Below are 22,222 nucleotides of genomic sequence, written 5' to 3'. Positions count from 1 at the left end.
TTCTCAACATTTGTTGTTCGTCCGTCCCCCCAATTCTAAATGCCTCATTCAGTGTGCATTACTATCCAACACACACACACACAGAACTATAGGAGTAGTTCAGTCCTGAATAGCTGGCTGTTCTCTATATCCAGTGGCTGAATTTTTCCTGTGGGAATATTTTTTATTTACTGATTACCATACGTTGTTATCACAATCTTCCTATACAGGTCAGCATACATGTCCTGTCCCCAATTTTGTCCTCACAACAATCTTTGAAGGCAGAATGGGTGAAATATTGTCTTGCTAGTCATCTGCTGAGTGTCCTGGTTGAATAGAGATTTTCACTCAGGTCAGCCCAGGTCCAGCACTCTATCTACAACCTCAGACTGGCACCCTTTATACAGAGGTGGCCAATGTGATGTGTTTCAGCTCTTGTCAGACTCTGTAAGCCATCAGCCCCTATCAGCATGGCCAGTGGTTGAACTGATGAAAGTTGTAGCCCACAACCTCTGAAGGACACCAAGTTGCCTACCCTAGTCATAATGCATAGGAGCAGGACTACAGGAAAACTATTATCTATGCTATGTTTAATACTTATATTGGATGTTTTACCATTCTTCTCCTTGTTTACTTAAATTATTCACATTTTTTTTTACCTCAGTTCCTTAGTAGTCTGTGTGTTCTGGCAAAACTGCCACTCATGGCTTAGACCACACACAAACACAATCTTTAGACAGGCAGATTCAAAAAAAAAAAAAAGGGAAAAAAAGAGGCACAAACAATAGGATGACGATGACCAGACTAAACCCTGGCATATTAGAAATAGTAAAAATCTACATAAAGCTCAAACATGCAGATCACTAAAACAACTGGACTGTCAAATTAACACTAAAAATAATTTATTTTTCTGTTGAGTCCAAAAGAGAATACTATTTTTGTTAAGTCACTGTTTTGTGTTAATAACATCATAGCAAGGATAGTTATAAACAATTATTTGTCAGCTCGGATGTACTGTGTATTCTACTCAATAAAGTCTGTACCTCTTTTGCTGATGGAAATGAAAGACTACAGCAGAGCTCTGAGCTCTCTATAGGTTAAAATCCTCCCCCACCATTTCCTTTAGAGATTGAACTGGAAGCTTTGCAACTTTTTAATGTTCTCAGCATACAATTCAGAAATACACAAAAGGCAATACTATTAAATTTACAATAAATTGTTACCTAAAATAGCAAACATTTTTATACCATTGTCAGCAATCACAAATTACAACTTCTATTAAAACTAACTAGCAATTTTCTTTTGGACCAATCATATATCTCAGAACAGGCACTATAAGCAACAGGATCAACCATAGGGCTTCACCTGTGTTCAGTGGAACAATCTTCCTGCTGAGCCCAGCTGAAGTGATTGGGGATTTTGTCCTCACAACTGCAAGACCTACTGGGAAGAGTTGTTGTGATCACTAGGCCTGTGCAGTTTTTGTTTCTTTGAATAAAGTGTTAACTTCATTGACATGTTTTATTACTGATCCACCCCTGACTGTCTCCTGACACCATCCCACAAACACAGACAGCTGTGGCATTCGCTTTCCACTGAGGTGCATCTGGTATCTTCATTATGCAGTTTCTGTTGTATGCTGAAGATGTACCTTTGACACCTGAGATGGACATTTTTAGGACCCACCCTATTCTAGTGACTGTAGTTTGTTTTAAATTATTTTTAATATTGTATTTTCTATAGTTGCAACCCATCCAGGGACCTCATGGGGAACGATGGGTAATAAATTAAATTAGTAAAAGTCTTAGTAATAATAACAATTATTATTTGGAAGTATGTGTGATAATGCGTTCAAGCTACAATCCTATACACACTTATCTGGGTATAAGTCCCATTGAATTTCTGTAGACCTGTTATAGAACTGCACTGCAAGCATTGCTTGTATGGGACACAAATTGTTTAAGCAAAGAGAAATCCATGTTTTCTCCTTTCCATTAGTGGAAAAGGAACCAAATATCTCATTTGAGTAGAAAAAGTGGCAGTGACTGAAAAGATGGGTTGCAAAGATGGGCCGTGGGGGTGGCAGTGTTAAGAGCAGGAAGGGGGCACCTATTCAAGCTTCACACACTTCATTACAGAAATGAAGAATTGGAAGAAGAGGAAGAGACCAGCTGGGAGTAGAATTAGACTTGTCAAGTGTCTGATAAATCCCAAACCTGACAGTAGTTTCTGGTCCATAGGCATTTATGGCTGGCAGGGAAAGCCTCCTATTGAACTGTGAATGTCAATTCATGACATCTTCCTAGTCTTCTGGGGTTGAAGTGGATGACCCTGCAGAATTTGTGCTCTGTAGGGTTGGGATACAGGCTTCTGATAGATAGCACTCCTCAAGACTAGAATCGTTGCACTGTCCCATCTTGATAGGATTGAGCTAGTCTCTAAACTAGGTAAGGGACACAATATGAGGAAAAATTAGTCCAGATCTATTTATATGCTTACATTTATGTAGAAAATGCTCTTCCAAATTTCTCTGCCCTGCTTGAAGATTTGACCTTCCTGGTTTGTGCTGGAAGACAGCGGCCTAGCGTGGGTTGTCAGCACCCGGGGCAAGGCAAGTAATTTGCGCCCCCTAACCCGGGGCAAGGCAAGTAACTTGCGCCCCCTACCCCCTAACCATGGTCATTAATACTGACGGCTCTACTCTGGGGCAAACTCCGTGGTGACTGCTGCCCTCCGTGGTGTTGTTTTTGCAATTAAAGGACCCCTGCCTCAAATAAAGCATCTTGGGGATTGGGGACTGGGATTTGCCAAGGGAGCTGGGAATTGCAGTTCAGTGGCGGGTCAGGGGGAGAGGGTCCCTTCAGCGTCTGGGTGCCGCGGGCCCCTTTGCGCCAAGACGCGCGTCTTTGGGCGTCGCGGCGCAGCCTTCTCGGTCTCCCTCCCCGGCCCGGCTAGCCCCGACGCGGCTTCTTTCTGGCGCGGGGAGGGGGCGCCTCTGGGGCCAGTGCGTCGGCCGGCCTCCGGGGCGGGTGGGCGGTCTTGGTGCGCAGGCACTAGAGCGCAGGTGGCTCCGGCTGGGCGCTTCATTCGCCGCCGGTGGCGCGTTTGGCGGGCTGCGCGCGTCCAGACAGCGACCTGAGCCTGGGCGGCGTGGCACTTGGTGCCGGAGCCTCCGCCCGCAGCGCCCCGTCGGGAGACAAGGCCGGAAGGAGCCTCGAGCCGGCTGTCGGACGCGGCTGAAGCAGCCAGGGCGGCATGGCAGGCAGCGGCTCCTCGGCGACTCCGGAGGCAGCGAGCGCGCCCCCCCCAGAAGTTGCGCCCGGTGCGGCCGGCCCCCCTTGCACCCCCCACGCTACGCCACTGCTGGAAGAGCAAAGTTTGTCTGAAGAAATCAGCTCTGGTGCTTGTCATTTGTCTTTCATTCTGCTTTGACACATATGTCTCAATCCTGTGAAAAGACAGGAGCTGTGACTTCTAATTTACTTACCTGACATTTCCTTAGCAACCATCCTCATTGATTGATTCATATGAGGTAGTTTTATCAGAAGTCACAGCACTTTGATTCACAGACTTTCCGGACAAATACAGCATGGACAGCTTGTGGACTGTGCTTACAATATTGGTCTATTCCAGAGCCTTTTTTCAGCTGGAACTCACTGGAACTCAGTTCCAGCACCTCTCAGGTGGGCACCATTGCCATTATAAGAGAACAAGGGATGTATTCATGGTGAGTCCTTGCAACTCTTTTTCTAGAAAAATAGCACTGGTGTATTCCCTTTGTGTGCGACAAAGGGTCGTGAGCCAAAAAAAGGGCCTGGATGAGCTCCCTTACTCCTTTGCCCGCTGTGTTGATAATAAAATAAATTATCCCAATCAGAACACCTGGGACAGCAGATGAAAAACCTATAAATGATTATGCAAGAATTATTCCAGAGACAAAGGCCAATAGCTGAATTGAATAAATGCTTTCTAACCATGCGAAGTCCCTGTTATTGATTCTATTCCAGAGATTTAAGCATGAATCAAGTGGAATTACTCTTCTACCACCACAGTTCATGATAAAGCTCCCTCTACTAGCAATCTCTCAAGTTTCCCCACAGCCTGCACATAAGTAAGACTTCAAAATTTCAAGATAATTCTCTGTCAGGCTATGTTTTTCAAACCCTTCTCTGAAAGGTCTCACTTATCAGGAAGATTGGCATATACCAAGGATGTGCACTGGCTCTGTGTGGGTAGTGAATAATGAGGCAAATCACAGTGGTCCAGGAATCTTCTCCCCTTAACCAAGCTGAAACACCATGTCAATAAACTTTGACTCAGGTCAGGATCTTCACAAACTTATTGTAAAACCTTGCTGTGTTGCCACAGTGTGCAGCTGTAAACATGCCCAGAAGGCGGCAGGGATGGAATCCCCTCATATATTACACTTCACCATATTTTTGATTTGGTTAATTTGGCTTTATTAGACTGGCTTGCAGATTCTCTAATTTGTTATATTTTATAAATGTAAGCTGTTACATTCCCATAATGCTGAGTCTTCTTTCCAGTATGTTGGCAAGACCTATTTGTCTGCAATTTGAAAGGCTTCATCCACTCTAGGGGGCCTCCTGGACTACTACATTTCATCTGCATGGCCAAAGGGGGAGAAAGTTATGGATTCCCTGTTGCAGATAATGAGGAAACATGGAGCTTCATTATAAACAGAGTGACTTGGTGCCTGAATTACAAATCAAAGTGAGGGGAGCACAGAAGAACTCAAAAGCAAATCAGAATTTTTAATTTTTCAAAGTTAACATCAGGAATTTAGAATTTAAATTCAGGATTTTTTTAGTCAAAGAAGTGTGTGTGCATGCATGCATGCATGAACAGTATATTGTGTAACAATATGATTGTTGTTGTTTGGTCGTTTAGTCGTGTCCAACTCTTTGTGACCCATGGACCAGAGCACGCCAGGCACTCCTGTCTTTCACTGCCTCCCACAGTTTGATCAAACTCATGTTAGTATTAGTAGCTTCGAGAACACTGTCCAACCATCTCATCCTCTGTCGTATATTGGGATCCACTAGTATTTATCAAAGCAGCCATACTGCTGTAAGCCATGTTCTGGGCACATCACACACAGGGTGATTTTGTCCAGTGGCATGTTACTTGGAGAGTGGCAAGGGAGAGCAGAGTTCTTTCTCCATGTCTAGGCTTTTGCCTCCCACAGAGAAGTCCTTTCCATGAGATCTCAGAAGAGAGGGAAGGTGGGCAGAAGTTCAAGGCTATTTATTTCCACCCACTTGGGTTAGATTTTCCCCCTTTCAATCTTAATTGGCCCTTGGTTGGGTTTTTTCAGCTTTCCCTCAGTGAAGCGTATGTCTTTAGATTGTTAGGCATCAATAATGTTTGTTATGGATAAGGTGGAAATGACATTGGGCAAGATCAACAGAGTGAAGGGCCAACCCTTCAGGGGTCTCAGGGGATGATTGTCTATGGCATGCCCTAAGCTCATGTTGAGGTCTCTGCCTGGCTGGGATCTTCACCCTAGTCACCCAGTGTGACCCAGGGAGCTTGGCTTGCACCATGACAAGGTTCAACACTGGGCAATTCCCTTGGAAGGAGTTTGTCGCTTCCCATCCCCAGCAAATTTCAATTCAGCAGTAGGGGGCTGAGGGGAATGATGAACTGATCCTTGCCCTACTGCCATGCCAACCCAGGTTAGAGAATGCATCTGCCAGGGCAATCACGTCATTGCCCATAGCCAATTCTTAATTTTATTAGGCCACAACAGAGACATTGAAAGAATGCATGACTAATAATTAAAACTTAAGAGTCCTACTTCCAGTCTTTAAATCTTTACTCATTGTTGATTCTAAGGATTGGTTTCATTTTCATAAGTCTAGTAGCTGAAACTATTTTTAAAAACTTCCATAGATTTTCTTCAGGGCAGTTTTAAAGTTCTGATTGTAGACACTAGATACCCTTTATGAGCTAATATGCATCCAGTACCTTTCATCTGTGATTTCCACTGCTATAAACTGATAAGAGTTTTGTGCACCATATAATTTTGATAGTGATGTAGTCTCAATTCTAATGATAACAACCAGTTATAAAATAGCCAGACCTGAATAATATGTTCTTTTTATAAGTGCTGCCTCATAGTCTTTTGCATTTTAATGCAGCTTGGTCATTTTAATGCTTAATGTACTAGCAGCTAAATAATGATTTAATTCATTAGCTGCTTCAAACTCATTTGTGCTTTTCCCCACCAAGTAGACCTATCTAGTTATAACTTCTTTAGGCCTAACAATGTGATGTTGACCTAAGATTTGTGTCTCTTTGAACTCAAAAACACAGAAAGTGCTGGCTTTATCCATGTTATAGCCTGGGTCCCTTCCTGTGTTTTTGAGTTCAAAGAGACACATATTGATTGTTATTTGAAGTCTAAAATATATTAATACTTCCCAAAACCAGCATCATTAAGATGCCATCTGGATTTATGGAAAATATTCTGTGAATAGTATTAATCCGTAAGAATCTATTTGTGGACAGGACATGGAGCAGCTTTACCCATAAAACTCTTCCATTCTGAAGCAACAATGATAGCCACAATGTCAAAAAGAAACTATATAACACAGGCTCCGTGACTTTCATGGTCAGGTTCTAATTGATCAACATATTTGAAGATGAGACAACAATATTGCTTGTTATATTAATATCTCACCTTCCCTCACTGCGTTATTTTTAAGTATCTCGAGCAAGTCAGAAAGAATATTCAAAGGACCATATTTCTGCCAGCTGTAAATGAGATGCAGTAGCTCTGTAAGCTGGGATGGTTTATCCTTAATTGGAATTTGTATGTACTGTATTTATCTCTCCCCCCAATCTATAAATAAGTCTTGTGCTTTGGCAATTACTGATGTCTGCTGTCATTTCTCAAGGCTGGGCTTTTGATGAAGCACTCAGTGTTATAGGCTAATATTTCTCATTCCTATCAGCTCCTAATTCTATTTCTGTATGGAAATATAGCCAAAGCTTTTTGCATGATGATTTTCTTTTTCTTTTTTTGCCTCCTAGAGAAATAAAAAAGATGGAGATGGGAAATGATTGAGGGCTTCGGGTTCTACTCTACTCTACTCTACTCTACTCTACTCTACTCTACTCTACTCAGTTTTCTTGAGGGGAAAGGTTCCATGAGGCAAATCTTTTCTTGAGGAATCACTAAATAAAGAGATGAGTCCCCCTAGCTTCGTCTGTTGTGCCGTGAAATTTTATTGCAGAAGAAGTTGGGGGAGATCTAAGCCAGCATCGTTTGAGCCTTACTCAAAGTGACTTCACTAACCCTACAACAGGCTACAATTCCATTTATAAACATGTATTCTAGCAGGTTTCATATTTATTTTTATATTTGATATGCTCTCTAAATTGAAACAGCTTTTAATGCACCTCCTTGTTTACCTTTGCTCTATACATCTCTCTCTGTGTTGCTCTTCCTCATATCTTTCTTTAGCTTCTTAGTCCTAGTTTTAAGATTGGAATATTCAACATTCAACAAATATTATTCACATGTCTTTATACCTCATAGAGGAGATGGGCTCCATGCATTGTCAAACTAGGGATGGATGAATCTGTTACGTAATTTCAGTTTCTCTCAGTTTCTCATTTTTTCACTCTTAAATTCAGTTCACTTCATTTCCACATCAGCTCGTGTGTTTTTTAAAGCCTGCATGAAAATGTGTACGCATATTTCCATGCTTTTCACCTAAAATACATTTTTCTAGCAATCCTTTCCTAATGATCCATTATTTTCACTAATATAATCATTTCGGTGCATGCTTTTTCCTAATACATGTTTTTCTGCACTCATTTTTGCTTGCAAAAATTGCGCTGTAAAATTCAAATAATAGCTGTCTTTTGGTTGGTTTGGTATATGTGAATTAGGTACATTTGTATTAAATGCAAAGTGAATTAATTCCCCCTTCATCTCTAGTCCAAACACACCATTTTAGTTTGATGAAGTTTCAACAAGTCTGATATACTGACCAAAGCACATCACCCTCAGATCTGTAATTTCATTCATAGCTTAAAGCCATGTCTTTCACACATGCAAAATAATTATTCAGCATGATATGGGAATTATTACATGTTAGGATTGATATAAAACCTGACATTCTTACTCTTTTTCACTATAACACTTCTTTCTGTCTCTAAATTCTGCTATGTTGATTTTCAACAAAGGCCCAGTATTCCTAACTGTAAAATGTAGTAGATGCTAGAGGGCACCTGGGCTGGATCTAGACACATCAAAGAAGCGTTTCAGTTAAACGTGTTGCAAATTTTGTATGAGAAATTGGGTTGACAAAAATGAAACTCCACAGCGCCATCTGATGTCACAGTGTTAGAATAAATAAACAACACATATAAAGCCCTTTTTCTTTGTCAATGTAGCTGCGTCCTTGGTAGCTGTCCTCCCCAAGCATATTTTCAGTTATAATTTGATCCATCTGCTTATCCTAAGATAAATTTATAGGGTACCCCAGATTTCCCTTTTCAAGAGTAGATGGCAGGATAACAAGAATGAGTCTTGTGTGTCATAATGGTCACAAAGAGACGTAAAGCATAAGTCTGGTTGGTTGGATAAATCTATGCTGTCTATCATGCAATAGTCCCAAAACATTAATGCCCTTGCTACATATGAACATACTTTCTATGAATACTGACTTCACTTCGATACACATATGGACATTTAAATGGCACGTACTGATCTAGATGTGTAAGCTGAGATTGATGCACTGGTGTTGAAAGCATTGCTAATGTGAGCTGGTGGGCAGGTATTTTACCCTTCTTTTTTCTTCTTCTTGTGTTTTTCTTCTTACTTACTTCCTCCCCCCCTCTTCATGATTTTGCAATAAAAATAATGAAAAAATGAAAAAAACTGGTCTGCATTTTTCAGGACTGGTGGTGTGGTGTCATAGAGCCATCCTCCCCACACTAGCCTTGCTTCCACACAACAGGACATTGTGGGGGCAAAGCAGGGTGGCAGCCAGGTTGGACTGTGCAGGCACACTGGCAAGAGTGCCAGATAGCTCAACTGGTGTGCCCATGCAGCCCCGACATTGCTGCCACCCTGGTAATTGGCAGCTATGCCAGTGTCAATAGAATGCCTCTGCAGCACCACCCTAACATGCCAGTCTGGCATGTATTCCTTTCTGTAGGTTGACCGTTCTTCTCCATTCAAATGAATGAGAATGCCTTTTGAATGAAGGGACTTCGTATCTGCAGTGGGAGACAGGATTCTTTAAAAAGTTGAATACTCTAATAGTTCAAACATTTGGGTGGGGGGATATTTCCTACTCACTTGAAAGAAATAACTATTTTTGGTCCCAGGATCAAATGGGAAAATATTCAGCACTGCCCTATTCATAAGATCCCACTGCAGAACTGGGTGAATTATTTGTCTTTAATTATGATGAGCAAATTTCTTTGCCTCCAGCGAGCTCAATAAGAAAGCATTCCTCAGAAAGAGCTTTGAAGAATGATATATGAAAGATGCCACAAAACATCTTGAGACCAACAGCTATAATTATCCTTTGAATAATTTCCCACCATTATTCAGCCCTTGCATATCGAGCATATAAAGGGCCCTTCCAGGCCACCAAGAAGCTCTTGGGTCTCAGGATTTACGGCTCATTGTGAAGGAGTCCAATTTTGTTTGGTGCCCCCAGGAAATGTATATTTAAATTGTCAATGGGATAAAGAAAAATGTGGTACTTTATTCTTTATGTTCTTTGTCTTCTGATAATTTTGGTACATTGCATTTCTTACTAAGCCTGTGAGAGCAATAAACATGAAGGCCTACAACTTAAATACGCCCCTTCATTCACACAAACACCCTGGAATGAAGATCAAAGCATATATGGAGCGACTAAAGGGCCACAACTTTATTGTTTATTCCAATATTTATTATCTAAATCACCTTTCAAGCAAGGCATTCAAGGCGGATTGCAATTTTAAAACACTAAAACAGCAAATGGAACAAAAATATAGAACAAAAGATTTCTTTCAGGCTGATGGCAGGTGATGATGGCACGAAAACTATGGTCTAGGCTTCTTGGCTTTTGGCTTCCCTCAGAGCACATAGATCTTAACTATCTCTGAGAAAGGTAGTTCTGGACACAAGAACTAGGAGGGCACTGACTTCTTCGAAATGGTCGAGATCACCCTTGCTTCAAGCATCATATTCATGCTTTTCTTTGCTGCTCATCCAAAGGTTTGCCAATGATGTTTTCTCTCACTGCAGCTGGTGATCTAGATAGGACAAAGCTCTCCAAATCTCACATATTATGCTGCAGGAGCTGGGACAAAGTTGTGCAGACCCACAAACATTGGACTGGAAAATGAGCTTCTAGGAATGATATAGAGAAACTCCCCCAACCTTTACTGCTTTGAGTTACAAAAGAAAACTAGTGGTGGGAGGAGAGGGGGGGAAACGTGGGATGAGAAGATCGGTGGTGATAAGCGAAACCGAAGAAGTGGTGGTCAGTGAAGTGGTGGTTCTGTTGTTTCAACAATCTCATCCATTGATCTGTTTTCCACACCCCTTTGTGAAAGGGTCTGAAGCTGTGAGCAAAAAAGCTCTATCAGAGGAAAGATGAAACAAATTCCCACTGCAGATGCTACCTTTCCCTAATACTAAGGCAGACTCTTTATGAGCCAAAGTAAACATGGATACCATTGATGCAATTAATTTTTTTGTGATTGGGTTTTTGAAAAGTAAATAGAAGGCACATGGGGGGGGGGATTTTGGATAGGAAGGCTGGAGAGGACAACCCTTGTCCTATGTGAAATGGAAGGAAAGATCTCTTTTGCAGAAATGGATGCTTTCCTTCTGATGCAAATAGCAAGCGCAGGGCATCAGATCTGGATCAGGACCATATTGCATGTTCTCAAGCAAAAGCCATTTATTGATTGAAACGTTACCTGTAGAATGACTTATTTAGAGTTAATACATAACTATTTAGTATAATTTGTGTAGTGCTGAACTGAGATCTTATCTGCAATATAATTTGTCTGTATTTTGTAGGAGATACATTTGTTATCAAAAAGATGGAAAATATGTTTAAGCATTCAAGGACTTGTTACTGTTTCTCCTCTCAGCTGAATAAAAGGGATTGTGGAGTGGCAATTATCAGTTCAAGTTTCTTCTTTTCAATAAGGGATGAATTTTGAGAAGCAAAAGGGAACTGGTATTAACTTCTACTCATACTTCTAATCTTGTGATCATAATAATCATACTTAGATCCACTGATGCCTCAGATTTTGGTCTGCATGCTTTTTATAAAATATTATTTAAGGAGCTTCAGAAATTCTTTGATGAAACAATCATATTAGTGGAGGGCTCCAGTGCTGTTTAGAATGAAGAACAAAGTAAATTTTATGGAACTGGGTCTATTTAGCACTTTTATCACCTAATTCTTTTTGAAATCAAGTTAGATAACTGAATATAACAGAAAAGATATGCACAGCTATATCCATAACTCAATGATTATACTTTTTACTCATCAGGATCATTCTTCTTTTTCAAGAATAAACTTTTTTATGGATGTTTAAGACAACAGAAAGGGTAGATCTGGAAAATGAGAAACTTGAAAAATAACCAAGGTCTTTTTTTGTGTTTTCTGTTGTCATTGGTGCCAGTATGAAAATAATAGGTTGAGAAGATCCTATGGTGATTGAACAATATCATTTTAAATGACCATCTTTCAGAAGAAGAATTATCAAAGCGGTTAAGATTTTCATAATAACAACACACAAGGTCCAAAGTTTGGGAGGGAGGCAGAAAAGACCTCAACCAAATAGGAATTTTGTTAAAGAAATAGAAGCAATTGCCTAAAAGAAACCAAGAAACTGGAAGAAAAATATAAACTAAAGTGGAAGCATGAAGCATTTTAGGGCACAGAAAGAGGCTGTGCAACACACCCACACCCACCCTTTTTTGAGAATTTCAATGAAATATTTTTTAATTTTTTTAATCTGCTAGTAAAGTTAAAATTTGAACATTCTATATCTCCAATTTTTTTAAAAGAAAGAATAGGAAACCATTAGCTACCATGTAACTGAAAATTGCTTCAAAGTTTAAGATTTATCATCAACAATTCTATTTACCAGACAGAGCCAGCACCTGATTCAGGGGTCTTTGGGCAAGATGTTCTCAGTGCAGAAGTGGCTCATTGGGTTGCTGTGCCAGTTTCTCATCAGGTGGGTCACTGGTGCTTACTGGAAGTGAGTGTGGGAGGTAGTAGGGAAGATAGGCACAATGCAAATGCACCGGTGGAGCCAATCTGGCATTCCTGCTGGTGTGTTTGAGCCAACCTCCTCGCCACTTTGCCTCTACCCCTCTCCCTCCTAGTAAGCAGCAGCAACCCACCTGCTGAGAACCTAGTGTGGTGGCTCAGCCCCACCTGCTGAGATGTGTCTGCCTCAGTGGGTTCTCTCATCAGTATCTGCCCAGGTCCTCTGGTCCCATTCCACACCAGTGTGTATAGGGAAGGAGCCAGGAAAGTGGGGGCTGCTGCTGCTTCTCCTTGATCCTGTTCTGATCTCCTTGATTGCTCACTCAGAGCTATAAGTGACAGCAAGGGGAAGGAGCAGGCCTGTGCAGCAGCGGTGGGGGGAGGGGGAGGGGAGGCAGACAGGCCAGGAACTCAGATGGTTAAGCTGGCTACTTTTTTGTTTGAGTATATAACTTTATTCTAACAAGACTCCCACTGCAGTGGCCTGAAAAGGAGCAATGGGCCCGGTTGCATCAGTAAGGGCCTTGGCAGACACCTGGTTATGCAAACTCCTAAAGCCAACTTTGCTAAGTATTCGTAAATCATGTGTTTCTATATCTTTTGTCAAATAGCATGAAGGTGCTTTAATTCACTCCTGAACATAAACTTTCTGTTGAATAGCCTGGTAAGCACTATCCTATCAGATGAGAATCATCCTATTGGATTCTTTTATTATTGAAACAGCATTTCGAAGTTAATTATTTTTCCTAATCATCTAAACTCTTTCATAGCTAATTATAATTATGTCAATCAGATGGATTTATTTTGGTGAAGGGAATGACTGATTAATGTTAGGTGAGTTACTGAAACCATTTTATAGTCAAATTCAAAGCTATTCCATTTCCAGATCTTAGTCTTTTCTGTTAAGTTAAAAAAAAAAGGCTATTGATAGATTCAATTGGAAATATATTGATTATACTGTAAATGTTTTTGAGACTGGTCTCATTAGGAGATTGATTGGAATGAATTTTATCTCACCAGAAGCTAATGCAGCCATTAATGGTTCATCGTCTAGTACGTTTTATTTGAGGAGTTGAATTTGACAGGATGTCTCTACTGCCTCTCTGGTATGCTTTATGTATAGATCTGGATGAACTAAATTGAATTTTGAGATATAAAAAAGTAATGATGGGCAGATCAGTCCTGTGCTGTCCCATCAGTCAACTGAAATTCTCTATACTTTGCTGTGTCTTGGAAGTGGGAAATCATTTTTTTTGTGAACTGACTGATAAATTTACTGGTTGGTGAATTATACCTTGCTATACATTGCACATAATGTGCCAAAATGAAGTTGTATGTACATTTTTAGAGCATGTCCGATTAAATTAATGTTTGGACGAGGTCCTTTGTGTGTTCTTTGTGATGACAAAACAATGTTCATGAAGAAATTACACTATGTTGTTCATAACATGCAGGAAAAAAATGACATATAAATGATTTAGTGTCATGCAAGAATCAATTCCTGCATGTGCACATTTACAAGTTTAATGCTGTGAACAAGTTGTAGCATCATAATGTACTGCAAGATGTTATGCATCATTCACGTTCCCATCCATTCTCTCACTGGCTGTTTCCACTGTGTGATCCCTCCCTATGTTGTAGGCTCTGTCCTATCCAAAAATATTGTAAAGATTGCTTTCCAGAGTTAGCTCTGCCCAGCAGTGGTTAGGGTGGTGCAGGCAGGTCGGCACTGCACACTTGGTTTCCCAATGCTGAGTGTCACTGCTAGTTACTGAGGGGTGGAGGGGCAAGGCATGGGGAACTCAGCATGATGCAAGCACAGTGGCAGGAGCATCTGGTTGTATGTGTCATTGCACCAGGGCTGAGCTCCCTGTGCCTTGCCCCTTCCATTGTCCCTCTCAGTAATCAACAATCATGCTCTGCATTGGGAAACCAGATGTGCAACACCACCACTGCACAACTCATGGCTGTTGGCTCTGCCTAGCCCTCCTGCTGCTACAGTCATTGTGTCTGTTTCTCACCCCTTTTGATTCTTTGTTCTGCAACCTAAACTCCTTTTTATTGCCTTTATTTCACCTTTGTCTTCCCTGAAGCGTCTTACTGCAGTATGAAAAGTACACCTTTTCTTTCGCGCTGGGAAACATATTATTGTAAATAGCCAGGAATTCTTTTTCACAGTACGTATGGCCAGATTCAAGTAATGAGTCCTGCTAGTGGAAGCTCGCACCAGGACTCCCACTAACACAACAGGCCTTTTCACATCAGGCAAGCAGAATGATGGAGTGATCTCCTTAGCACTACATTGAATTCTACCCATAATATTTTATTTGGACATGTTTCCTTTAATCAATGGTACATGATTGCCTTTCAATATGTTTTTCATGCACACCCCTTGACCAGTTTACATGGTGACTGTTCTTGTGTGTGAGGGATGCTCACATTGGCCCTTTGTGGCCCTTTGTCGAGCTTACATGATTTTAAACTTAATATTAAGTTAATAAGACTGTGTGGTCATGTTCTCTGCAAGCGTTCTCTATCACCATGAGAAAATATTGTAACAAAATGTGGTGTGGCTGGGTGAGCATGATCTTTTATTTAATAAGGCTAAAGAAGAGATTAAAGGTTGTGCTACCAGTGAAAAAACCAACAGGCACCGAAGAAGCTAACAGGATGTCATAAAACCAGCCAAACGAAAAGGCCCAGAGGAGGAATAGTGAAGACACTGGATACTTTGACCACAGAGGAACAGTTAATGGAATGTAGAAAGATGAAACCATCAGTGACAACCTGCCAGAGGTGCTTCCTAATTCAGAGACCTGGGTCATGGGAAATTCCAGTATAACTAATGACAAGAAGTCTAGGTCCAGTGAAGATAAATGCAACTGGATTCTGGTTAAGCTGCATAGTAAATTGCCAATGATTGCCCCTTCACCAAATCAACTACAGCAGGGCTGACTCCCTGATCATGTTCTAGTGTGGATAAGATTGAAACAATCAGAGATGTTATCAATGAATAAGAACACAAAAGCAGCAACCGTCAGATCAGCAATCATATATATATTTGAAGCAGAAAAAAATAGATAAGCCACACAGCCTGGAAGCCGCAAAACTGAACAGAATGCATTGCTAGTTCAATGTTGCCCTTCAACATTGTGGAAAGCAAAGGCTTTAAGAAGTTTGTAAGCACACTTTGGCTCCAATTTCGTATAACTACTAAGCAGTCAGTATATTGCTGGCCCTGTCACAGAGCACAGAACAAAAGAGGAATAGAAAATGCATTAAGAAAATCAGTTCAGAAAACAGTCTACTTCACAAGTGACTTTTGGATTGGTAACCAGATGAAATCATACCTCTGCATTGGAGTGCAACTTCATTGATTCCTGTCATTATTAACAAAAAAACAAAAACAAAATTGCAACGGTGACACCTAGATTGTTTTCTGGAACACACAATGGTGACAATATATCCAGACAGTTGCAGGAAGTGATAGCTGACTGGGTGACTTCATTGATTTTAGTGAAGGGCTGTATTGCTACCGATAATGGTTGCAATTTCTTTAAACCTGTGAGACTAAGCAGCACGAATCATGTGCAATGCATTGAACACTGCCCACTTCTGGTTGTTCATTCTGCTTTGCCTCTGTAAGTGTGAGAAAAGTACTAGTTAGCTAGCAAGAACAAAGCTAGCAAGAATAATCTGTGTGCACTTTAGATAGCTGCAGGCTGCAATGGAGACCATAAGAGCAATTCAGGTATGACATGGCCTACCAGAATATTAATTCATACTTGATGTACACACGGATTCCAGACAAACTTCAACTAATATCTGAGGAGGAGGAGGAGGAGGAGGAAGAAGGGAAGGAGGCGGCGGCATGGAACTTTACCAGACATGCTTCCAGTAATGACAATGATACTGGGGTGGAGGTGGGTGGCAACACTGGTGATGATGAAGGCACATTGCATGATGAATTCTACTAGGAGGACACCACAGCAACAAATGAAGGTATTCAAGTTGACAATACATTTAACATGAAAAAAATTGGTGGTTATTTGCGTACCTGCCGTTAAGCTTCTCTGTGGTAGTTTGTTATTTTTGAATAAAGTGTGCTAATGGTAACATTTACTTCACTGCTAATGAGTTATTCTGTGTACAAGTACTAAAATAAGCTACAGGCACAATGAATTGCAACCCAACACGCAGTGCTGAACAAAAGAGTTGAATATGTGGATAGATAATATTTTGAGCCTATTCATGACCTGCACACGTCTGCAAATGGAATGATTAGTTTGAAACACTGTCCGCTATATCTTCATTGTAACATTTTATTGCTGTAAATGCATAGTATTATGTCAGATTCATACTTAGTATAAGTCTTGCATTTAAGAGTGCCCCTCTTAGGTCTTTGTAAATAAAAGTACTATAATGAGGCCATTTTTATTTTATTTTTAAACATCAGTCTCATGCTACCATAGATTCTATCACAGCATAGATGTATATAATGGCATTATCACATTATGCTATCAGCAGTTTCATTTTCAATTACTTTTCTAATGATCCCAACATGGAATTTCTCTTCTTCACCACTGCAGCACACTGGATCAACATCTTCCATGAGCTATTATGACCTCAAGGTCTCATTCTTGGTCTGTCACTGTCAGTTCAAACCTCATGAGTGTATATGTGAAATTCAGACTTATTGGGTCAACATGTATTACTTTACATTTGTTTACTCTGAATTGCATTTGCAATTTTACCATCCATTCACACAGTTTGCTTGTTTTAACAACCCTGAACAATTAAGTATCATCAGCAATGAGGCATGATGGCTGTTGCAGTCCAAGAGCAGATGGAGGGCCACAGATTCTTCATTTGGTTCCAGAAATTTCTGCACTGAACAGACCATAACCGATGCTCTAGATACACCACAAGACAAGCTAAATTCATGAAGATTCACCAGCTAGCATAAAATAATCTTTCTGAAGATGGCTGTGAACAGGGCTATTTTTCTAGAAAAAGAGGTGCTGGAACTCACCATGAATACCTTCTTTGTTCTCTTAAAATGGCAATGGTACCCACCTGAGAGGTGCTGGTGCTGAGTTCCAGGGAGGGCCATCTGAAAAATGCCCTGGTTGTAGAACTTATGTTGTACACTGTAACATGGTGTTCTTCTCCACTGATGAGCGCTGCACCCCATAGTTGCCTTTGACTGGACTTAACTGCCCAGGGATCCTTTACCTTTACCTTTACCTTTACCTTACATTGACCTAATCACTTACTTGATCAAATCCATGGTGCCCTGCTTTCTTGAGGTAAAAGTATAAAAGGCACTGTCTCTCAAAGCTTCTGCGACACATATATTTATTTAATCAAATTTATATACTGCTTGATTGTAAAACAACAACAACCCTTGCAACAATTTACAAAAATATAAAACAAAGCATTTAAATGATTGATAGAAACAGTTTAAAACAGGTATTTGAAAACTCTCAAAAGATAATTAAAATCAACCAAAGCTAAAAAGCGATAAAGGGAGATATAACTTCTACATGTCTGGATAGGCTAGCCTAAACAAAAATGTTTCAAGCTGGTTCCAAAAAGCACACAGTAAAGGTGCTTGTCTGATAACTGATGCCTGCAAGTTATGACTCCTTTCTGTGCAATGTCCCTTCAGGCTAAAACCTGCAAGAGAAAATCACGCTAGGAAATGAATTTAATTGGATTCTGTTTTTTTTAAAAAAAATATTTTATTTAGTTTTGTTTGAAAAGTTCACAAGAACTTTTTGGAGCTTCATAGGCAATTTTGTGTGGCTGCAACAGCAAAAAAAGTGTGAAAAAAGAGTCATACAAGCTCCTTAATTGGTCTTAATTCATAGGACTGAACCTAGTGAGCTAGAAAATAGAATAGAAAAGAAAACTAAATGTGATGAGATAGATGTGCCTGCAGTATTTCAGCTAGAGTTCATTTCTGACTGATAATGGGTCACTTCCAGTGGTCAAAAAGTTCTGTTTTGTATCAAAACCACTTCAATCTGAAATCAGCTACAAATACTTCAAAGTTTTGAAATAATCTAATGAGAGGTCTGTTTCTCAAAATGAACTGCACCATAAAACACTCACAGCTTTGTAAAACGACAGTCTACATGCACCCAGGCAGACGTTTTAAAGGAAGAAAGGCAATTTGGAAGCTACTCTTGCCTCTAGTTTGAAGACAAGAACAATGGAATTCTTGATAAAACTGAAAAGCCAGCCACTTCAAGGGAAAATTCCCCTCCATATGTGTAATTAGATTGTTGAATTCACTGTCACAGGAAGTGGCAGAGGCAGTAAATTTGACAAAAAACAATTGGGGAATTTTAGATGACAATAATAGCTGAGTACTCATTAATAGTACCAATCTGGGGTAGAGAATGAAAAAGTCTGATTCATTATGCTTTAGCAATATTAGGCATGAAGATTAGACCTATTCAGGGTCTGCTTTCCACATCTGCATGACATTGAGGGACTTACAGCTAGAGATGAGGGCATTTCACCCATTTCAGCCTGTTCCTTGGTTGTTGTGTAAGTTTTGCTTTTGTCCCACTCCTCAGAGATTCCTGTTCTAGAGCTGCGTCAACATTTTGAAAAAAGACCAATTCCTGGTGCAATGATTTTGGAGATTTTTCTTTCTCACACCCCTTGTCCCAGAAAAATGAGACAAATTCATTCCAAATATTCTCCACCATTTTCCCAACCCCAATGAAAAGAAAAATTATCCTCACAAATAGGATGGACAATTTCAAAAGTTCATTTGTTCATAGCTCTATGGACGAATTCTAAAATAAACTTCAGCAGTGGTGAAAGCAATTTGCATACCAATCCAAAATTTCTCCAATGAAAATAGGGGCGTCCTATTCTTATAATAATAATTTTATTATTTATACCCCACCCATCTGATTGGGTTGCCCCAACCACTCTGGGCAGCTTCCAACATATATAAGAAAATAATAAAACATTAAACATTTAAAAAAAACACTTCCCTATGAAGGGCTGCATTTGAATAGTGCGGGGGTTGGATAACTCCATACCCGCTAACATTTCTCCAATGAAAATAGGGACATCCTAAGGAAAAGTGGGGCATTCCGGGATTAAATCAGAAACCAGGACAGCTTCTGTAAATCCAGGACTGTCCCTGGAAATTAGGGACACTTGGAGGGTCTGAATTTGCCACATCTTTCCATTCTCTTTCCTCCTTCTAGTGTACATAAGGCAGCAGCAGATGGAAGGAAGTGGAAGAAAAAACAGCTAGCTGAAAGAGTGGGGAAAGGTACAGGTTAACATCAGGCCCCTGCAGAAGCAGCTATGTGTAAGAGGCTGTTTTGAAAGGAATTTAATATCAGATCTAGGCCTTGTCAAGGCTGTACACTATCTGGCTAAGTGGCATCTGCTGCTCAGGACACATTCCAAACCAGCACACTTTGCATTGGTGCTGGGAAGGCAGGATGTAAGACAAGCCTGCCTGGGGCAGGGGGTGCTGGTGGTCCTGAAGGAGCAATGCCAAAGAAGGGCAAAGGCAAGGACCCACCCCCTATTCATAGCTGCATTGGGCATGGTTTTATATTTGGCATTGTATCTTTCCCTGTGGGGTTGTGTTTTTCTCAAGGCCACTTCTAGTGTGAGAGGCTGGACATGGTCTGAAGTGGTGTCAGCACCAGATTTAGGGTGGCAATGGGTCCCCCACCCCACAGGGTGTCACGCCAATGGGGCACAAAACTGAGAACATCCATAACTGAGAAGTTTCATTTTGGGGCACTACATTTTAGCCTTACTCAAGGTGCTGTATGTCCACAGATGTCCACCTCTGATTATGTGTGTTAATAGAAAGTGGTTTCATGCCACTGAAGTGAGAGTCTAATATTGCATGGAACAGTGCCCTTGCTAGGTGGGAGGAAGGTGACAGAGTGGTGAGTTTTTATCCTAGGTGAAAGCTGGATTACAAGTCCTGACTGATTATTTATTTATTTTTTAGTAAGTGTTGCCTGATGCTATCTTCTTCTACATGCCTGCTGTCAGTGCCAGAATGTCCTTCCACTTCCAAAATAGTGGGAATTTTTGTCCCAATAAGGAGGAGTGGGGTGCTAATGAAAGCCATTTTCAACAACTCTCCAATATAAAGCTAAATGAACTTCAAAGCCTCATTTATCATGGTGATGTCTGTATTTGTAAAGGTTCAATTATGTTATGTTTTAAGAATATGTTAGCTTCACCTTTTTGTAATAAAACTTGTAGATTTTTACTTGTTATAGGGACTGAAAAGTTTTCCTGGCTCTACCATGAATGAAAGAAAATCCCAGCTGTGATGAAGAAGCAGATTGGCAGGGGGTTGGACTCGATGGCCCTTGTGGTCTCTTCCAACTCTATGATTCTATGATTCAGATGCTGTGGAAATAGACAACTTTTTGCACAACCTTGTGTGGACCAGTGATGATTAATGAAACTGAGGGTAAAGACTGTGAATATTTTCATTACCTATTCAGGTTCTTGATATCAGTCAAGTGGCTTTTTGGACTTTGCAAACATTATTAGATTACTAAGAAGGCTAAAACATATCATGGTAGACACAGAGGCTACCATAAAAATGAAATCTAATGATAATTATGCACACCAGGCTAGTCAACCAGAAACTCTATTAGCTAATGAGATTAGACAGCAATCCTGTCCAGTGCCAATTAATCACACACCGATGCCAATATACCTGAGTTTAAAAGGGCACCTGATTATCTGGGAGGAGGGAGAAATAACACTGCAGTATCAGAATCTTGTGGTTTATTTAAAACCCAGTGAATTAAATTTAGGGAAGAATTTCAGTTTAGAAAACAGGAAAATAGAGGAAGGGAAACTTAGGATGTACAAAATTAGGCATGTTATGGAAAAAGCTGAAAGGGAAAAGTCGTCCCCCCCATAATATTTTAGAGCAAGGGGTCACCAAATGAAGCTGAATACTGGGAGACTCAGTTCAGACTAGAGGAAGTACTCCTTTATGCAATGCATACATGCAAAACAAAAGGACCACACAATGGAATATGTTACCATAAAATGTAGTGATGATCACCAACTTTGATGGCTTTAAAAGGGGGATTAGATGAATTAATAGACGTTAAGACTATTAATAAGGGACACGGGTGGCGCTGTGGGTTAAACCACAGAGCCTAGGACTTGCCGATCAGAAGGTTGGCGGTTTGAATCCCCGCAACGGGGTGAGCTCCCGTTGCTCAGTCCCTGCTCCTGCCAACCTAGCAGTTTGAAAGCACGTCAAAGTGCAAGTAGATAAATAGGTACCGCTTCAGTGGGAAGGTAAACAGTGTTTCCGTGCGCTGCTCTGGTTCGCCAGAAGCGGCTTAGTCATGCTGGCCACATGACCCGGAAGCTGTACGCCGGCTCCCTCGGCCAATAAAGCGAGATGAGCGCCGCAACCCCAGAGTTGGTCGCGACTGGACCTAATGGTCAGGGGTCCCTTTACCTTTACCTAAGGCTATTAATTGTGATAAGGCTACTAGTTGTAATGCCTTTGTTTTAGTAATTGTGAAGCAACATGGCTGAATTAAATAATGTTGAAATGAGTACTAAAATGCACTATATTCCATTAGCTTTGCATGGTGTGGAAGCTCAGCTATAAGGTAGATATTAATAGTGAGGGAAACACTGTGGAGATGGAATAAACTGCTATGTGAATGCAACCTAAGTCTGTTGAAGCAAAAAACAACAAAGAGCATTGCGTAACCTTAAATAAGGGGTGGGAAACTTGAGATCCTCCACATGTTGTTGAACTCCAACTCCAGGCAGCCCAGCTAACAGGATCAATGGTCATAGGAGATTAGACTTGTAGTTTAGGAGCATCTAGAGGGCCAGAGGTTCCCCACCCCTGACTTAAAGACTAACAAATTTATTATAATAGAAGGTTTCATGAACTGCCACAATCCCCTTTGTTGTCC

Source organism: Podarcis gaigeae (genome assembly GCF_964106915.1).
Source record: "Podarcis gaigeae genome assembly, chromosome: 6".
Lineage (NCBI taxonomy): Eukaryota > Metazoa > Chordata > Lepidosauria > Squamata > Lacertidae > Podarcis > Podarcis gaigeae.
The sequence above is the reverse complement of the archived record's forward strand: the minus strand, read 5'-3'. Positions refer to the sequence as shown.